Source organism: Octopus sinensis, linkage group LG4 (genome assembly GCF_006345805.1).
Source record: "Octopus sinensis linkage group LG4, ASM634580v1, whole genome shotgun sequence".
NCBI classification, from domain to species: Eukaryota; Metazoa; Mollusca; class Cephalopoda; order Octopoda; family Octopodidae; genus Octopus; species Octopus sinensis.
This window is the reverse complement of record NC_043000.1, coordinates 120,861,585-120,868,887: the sequence shown is the minus strand read 5'-3', so window position 1 is coordinate 120,868,887 and position 7,303 is coordinate 120,861,585.

Here is a 7,303-nt window from a genome sequence, read left to right as displayed (position 1 = left end):
AATTATCTCTTAAAGGGATTCGAGTGTATGGCAGGTACTGATAATATAAACGACGAAAGATTAAAATTAAAATGGTGTCAGCCAGATTTTGACTGAACCTTAACAAAATGGCCACTATAAGAGATACGTCCCTGAGTGAGGTAGCGCACATCATTCAATGACGTAACGTGGAGCTATTAGCTGTTTTATACAAGTCATTCAGAAATCTTCACTCATGTAATTAGTCCTCTTACTTGCATTTCAGCAACAAATTCATTCCGTGGATCAGCTCTCTTACTTCAAAGCCACCTTACGTTTTCCTATGCAGCTTGATTTACAGACTTAATTTACAGACTATAGATTCTGCCGCCTGCACTTTTAAACGTAGCAGAAAATTATGATATCACGTGGTCTCCACGACTTAGATTAAGTAGGTTGAAGGAAAAATTTATGCTCTCGTCGTAGGAAATTATTTACATAAGAGTTAGTAAATCAAGCGAAAGAATTGATGGAATAGAAGATACACATTGCTCCACAGTCATAGAACAATTATATGGAATATCGTTATAACACTAATAGTTATATATTGTTTAGTGTTTTGAAAGAAGATCAGACAAAAAGCTCTTTATTTTTCTGATTTTTAAAAATTTCATTGCATTCAAAATATTAAAAAATCATTAAAGGGATTACATATAAATCTTATTTTCTTTATAATGTCAGTAAAGAAAACTTAAATTACGTTGGACTGACAACCAATATTAACGGATATATTTCCTCATAAACGAAAACATTAGAAATTTCGATAAGGAACTTGTATATTGCAGTAACGGAATGAAAGTTGAGTGATTAAAAGTCTAGTTTTAAGCATAGGTTATCAGATAAATAATTCTCGTGCAAAATTTCGTATCAATCGATAGACAATTTCGCGGATATCATGTCGAAAATATAGTAGCTCATTATAATTATCCATCACTTATAAGGAATTGCGTCGTTAGGAGCCAGAGACATCCTCACTTAGATTAGTTTTGCTAATGTTATGGAGAAATAACAGTTGATTGCTTGATGTAATCAGTGTATTTGAAGACAGAATGCTTTCGATAAGTGGTTGTTTTCGCTCATATACGTAAATACATACGTATATACACATATATATATGTGTGTGTATGTATATGTATATATATATATATATATATATATATATATATATATATATATATATGTGTATATACAAATATATAGACATACACACATATATATACGCACACACACATATAATACATAATATATATATGTATAATAATATATATATATATATATATTATATATATTATATATATATACATATAAATACAAAACTATGAGAGAGAATCCACTATGTGGACGCTCTAACGCAATACACACACTTATATATATATATATACATATATATATATATATATATATATATATATATATATATATATATATATATATATATATATACATATATATAGATGTATACATATATATATATAATATACTATATACACATACCATCATATATAAAAGTGTATACATATATAGATATATATTTAATATATGTATATATATATATATAGACATATATATTTGAAATATATTATATATATATACATACATATATATATATATGTATGTTGTATGTATGTATGTATGTATGTATGTATGTATGCATGTATTTATGTATGTATGTATGTATGTATAAGTATGGATATAATAAGATGCTTTTTATACATAAATTTCAACATAAGTTTAGATAAACGTAAGTGTATGTGCGTATGTATGCAGGCATATCAGGTAGTGCGTATAAATACAAATAGAAAGAAAAGATAATACGCTATAAGCTTGGCTACCTTGTTCACTCTCTACCATTTATTTCGTTTATTTACATACGTCCTACTTTCGTCTTTCCTTAATTTTGATATTCAATGTTGTACATTTGTCTGCCTCTTATTCTATCTCACATTTCGTTGTAACTCTTCAACTCTCTATTTTCCTCTTTGTGTTTCTCTCTGTCTTTCACTTGTTACTTCATTTGTTTATGGTAAATAATTTTTGTGAGATATATTCCGGCATACAGTATACTTGAAGTAGTTCTTGCCGTCTAAGATATTCGTTTATCTCTAGAAGATTCTTGGTCTTCGTCCGTTGTGTAAATTGAATGAAAAAAAATGTAATCATCAGTTCAAGGCAATACTGCATTTTAAAGTGGTTTACATACGTGTATATACACACAGTCAGACAGACAGACAAACAAACACACACCACAGGTAACACGCGCGCTCCTACAAATACACACACATATGCATATATTTATATGTACATTACATATATATATATATATATATATAATATATATTATATATATATATATATATATTATATATATATAATATGTGTTGTGTGTATATATATAAAATGTTTATATATACATGTGTCTTTGTGTGTGTGTTACATATATTTATATATATTTATGTGTGCGTATGTATATATATATATATATATATATATATATATATATATATATATATATATTTAATACAAATTATAGATTTCTCACAGAGATATTTATAATACTACTGCTATTTAACCCTAGGAGGCACCGCTTAACGTCAGCCTTGACACCTTTCCTGTGTCGTTATGTTTACAAATGGGGAGATAAGCACCTCCACCCAGCTAGCAAGCCTTGCTACTCCGGACTGATAACGAGCAATGACTCAGAAACTAGTCTCTGGTGCTATGACAAGCCTTGACTATTGGTGTTGACTAGAAATGCTCAAGCTTTATTCCTTCTAACGCTGCCGTGAGCGCTACATCATCTGTATGATGTGTAAAATATTCCATCAGCATTGCCCAAATGATGTTGATATCGCGTTTAAGTTACACCCAACATTTGGACCCTGTGCTATCCGTCCACAACATAAATCATACTCGCATCATAGAACAAGACTACGGCACGATTATTTCACCTCATTTCGCCCCGCTTTCTTTCACATTACACTAAAACACATTAAGTAGAAACAGACCCGAAAATGTTCAAGAAGCCTTCGGACAAATTCCTTAAAAAAATCCCGGATAAACCTCTTACACACGGATATGTCTCTACAACCAATAACTCTCTCCTCGGGTGGGCCCAAAAGAGGTCCGCCGTATATATATATATATATATGTATATATCAATATGTGCGTATCTTTGTGTCTCTGTTTGTCTCCGAATCACTGTAATCTAGTAGTTTGGCAAAAGAGTCCGATAGAATAAGTACTAGGATGCAAAAAATAAGCTTTGGGGTCGATTCGTTCGACTAACAACCTTCAAGGCGGTGTGCGAGTATAGCAACAGTCAAGAGACTGAAACAAGTATAAGAATACACACACACACACACACACACAGATATATATACTATATACATATATATATATACTATATATATATATATATATATAATATATATATATATATATATCTATCAGTATGCCAAAAGGGCTAAATATACAGGGGGCAAACAAGAACATACAAAGGGATTAAGTCGATTATATCGATCCCAGTGCGTGAATGGCACTTATTTAATCGACCCCGAAAGGATGAAAGGCAAAGTCGACCTCAGCGGAATTTGAACTCAGAACGTAGAGACAGATGAAATATCCCAAAGCATTTCGCCCGGCGTGCTAACGTTTCTGGCAGCTCACCGCCTTAATATGTGTTTGCGCGCGCGTGTGGTGTGTGTGGTGTGTGTGTGTGTGTGTGCGTATGTGTGTGTGTGTGTATGTATGGATGCTATATATATGCATGTGTGTATGTATGTATGTATATACATATTATATATATATATATTTATGTATATGTTTGTATATATATATATATATATATATATATAGATATATATATATATATATATATATATGATTTGTGATGAACAAGGCGAAAGTTCATATATATATAAATATAAATACATATATGTATATGTATATATGTATGTGTGTAACTATATGTGTATATATAAAGGAACTGTATGTGTGAACGTGCATATTTATGTGTTCTTTTCTAGATTGCTAGTGAAAGGTAAATCTATAGATAGATCAATAAGGAAACAAATATATCTATATGTGCGTGTGCATGTGTGTATGTATGTGTGTGTGCATCTATGTATGATGTACACATGCACTTACTTGAATGCACATATCTGTCACATTTTTATGAAAATTTACCGTTGTATCGGTTTATTGTTGTACTTTACCGTTGTTCTCGCATCACCTCAACTCTTAGACAAGTTCCTATATTTGGCTGTTAAATCCGCCAAATTTAATGGAGCCAAAATAACAAATGAATCTTCTTTTGACTTGCGCAGTTCTTGAAAATTGGGTGTTGACCTTTAGATGCTTTCTCAGACATTTTCTATCTTCCTTCTCATTTTATTTTATAACATTACCCAGAGACTGCATTTGAAAGCCTGAGTTTGGTATTCATTTCAAGCAATGCTATATTTTTCTTTCTAGCCGTGATAGAATAGAACAGATGAAGAAACACGATACAGGTGTTTGAATGAAACCAGTGAAGCGTTTATATGTTATGCCTTGGAGTTAACGGAAAAAGAATTTCTTTAGCAATGTTTACAAACTTTTGTATAGTAAAGTAGTTATAGATTTAAATACATAAAAAAATGCAATGCTATGAAATGGAATATTCTGAAATTCCTTTGAATATGGCTTTCCTAAGAAGAATCTACCTGTTGCTCTGAGAACATATTTTCGTACAACTGGATTAACGTTTCCATAGCAATCACATCCTTACGATAAATTAAAGTCGAGTAATTTACTAACAATAGCAAATAGATAGTATTCTTTTGTCAGCAAAGAAATCTAATCTAAAATTAAATTCTATGAAACCACGGAAGTTTATTTACAAAAGATATTGTGTCCATTTCAATAATTTTTTGATGTTGGTAATATTTTGTATTGCATTTCGTTATTTTTTCTATGCACTGTTTAATAAATGCTTACTTAAAATTATGAAAGACGATAATCACATAATTTCTAAGGCATCTAAGTAGACACTAATGTCACAACAAAGAAACTATTGTCATAACAAAGATTTCATATTACAGCTTTCTTTGTAATATGAAGTGTTCTGCTATATCGTTCCTGAAGTACGAAATTAATGCCATATTCAATACTGTTATTTTGTTGTGTGTGTGTGTGTGTGTAGCCCCCTTCGGTCATGACTGACCATGGGATTGCACCTAGAGATTTACCCTCCGAGGCATAAGTCAGGGCAAGATTGTTTATGGAAGACCAGCAGTCGCCCACTCATACAAGCCTCCCCTCTCCACGCCACCGATGTTATCCACGGGAAAGGCAAAGGCCGATACAGCTTTGCACCAGTGACGTCGCAGCTCATTTATTAACGTGCAAGTGGCTGAGCACTCCACAGACACGTGTGCCCTTAACGTGGTTCTCGGGTAGATTCAGCGTGACACGGAGTGTGACAAGACTGGCCCCTTTGAAATACAAGTACAACAGAAACAGGAAGAAAGAGTGAGAGAAAGTTGTGGTGAAAGAATACAGCAGGGTTCACCACCCCTCCCTGCTGGAACCTCGTGGAACTTTAGGTGTTTTCGCTCAATAAACACTCACGATGCCTGATCTGGGAATCGAAACCGCGATCCTACGACCGCGAGCCCGCAACTCTAACCACTGGACCATTGCGCCTCCACTCAATACTGTTATATTCATATTCTATTAAGATTTTTGATGTGACATTAATGTCTACTAACAAACGTGTTTCGATACCAAAGCTATTCTGTTATCTATTCATCGTTAATACAACCTTTAATAGGTTTCATTAGAATTTCTATATATTTATATACGTATACATACATACATGTGTGTGTATACATATATGTATGTGTGAATATACATACACATATATATATAAACATGATCTACACACACATACACACACACACACACATATATATATATATATATTATATATATATATATATACATAGGCATCTACACACACATACATATGTATATATATATATATATATATATAGATAATATATATATATATATTAAACGAGGGCTTGCTGGTAACAGTTACTGGTTTTAAGGGGATCGCGTAAGGCTTGGCTGGAAGCCCAAACTTCTGACTTCTTTCACAGTGCTTAGAAAAACTGTAGGACTGTGGCAATAAATGTGTGACTCTGATGCGGTTATGTTGAATAAAATAATGATCCTCCTGTATTGTCCGTTACTCAAAACTAGGAACACTTCACCATCTCTTCGTGTATATGTATATATATATATATATAGAGAGAGAGAGAGAGAGAGAGAAGAGAGAGAGAGAGAGAGAGAGAGATAATCATACATATATACATACGCATATACATTGCAAGTGCGTGTGTGTGCGTGCGTGCGTGAGTGTCTGTGCTTGTGTGTGTGTGTGTGAAAGTATGCATGGTTGTAAACTTGAATATTCTTCTTTCAATTTTGACTCAGTACATTAAATGCACCGCCTCATAAAATCTTGTAAGTTACTTCTAAATTCTCTTACGTGTGACCGTGACCGTAGCCCATTCAATGAAGGAATTGTTCTTAGCTAAATCACGGCAACGTATCTTTTGATTATCTGCTATTTCTTGCGGACATTCTTTCAGGTAACGTTTCAAAGTTACGTATCTTGTTTACTATTATTTCTGAAGAGTGTTAAATAAGGCAGAATTGTTTGAGATAAAATAATTAAGTTGCAGTGTCGTCAGCAGTGGTGAGCTCGATCTGCGTAAAGTGTTTCTACCTTTGGTTAATTTTTAGCCTCCTGCGAAGAAGCTGAAATCAATCCGGATGGTATATTTTGCACATGTTACCAATAAGATAACAACCAGTGTGGCGTTGTGGACAGTAATGTCTGTGTATTTTGAGGCAATTTCACTAAGCAAATATTGCCATTTTAGGTTTTTTAATTTCTTTTTTCCATGTTCCATTGTTATTCCGTATGGCCCTCCCGTAATAGATAATACGAGAATTGATTAAATTTAGGGGTGCAGGAGGGATTCAAGCAAGCTACCTTGAAAGGCGTTCATTATTTGAATCATACCAAACAATTCAAATTTGTTTCTCTCGAAATCCGCAATGATTATTAGCTTCTTTCTAGAATGTGCATATGCGATTAGAATTGCCCAGGTATCTGAGACAGTACAAGTGTTTTTTGAAAATGAGTTGACTACCATTTCTTGTAGATCAAGCGACAATGATGCTTCTTCCTCATTTAAATAATTTAGCGATTTATTACAGACAACGGTAGACT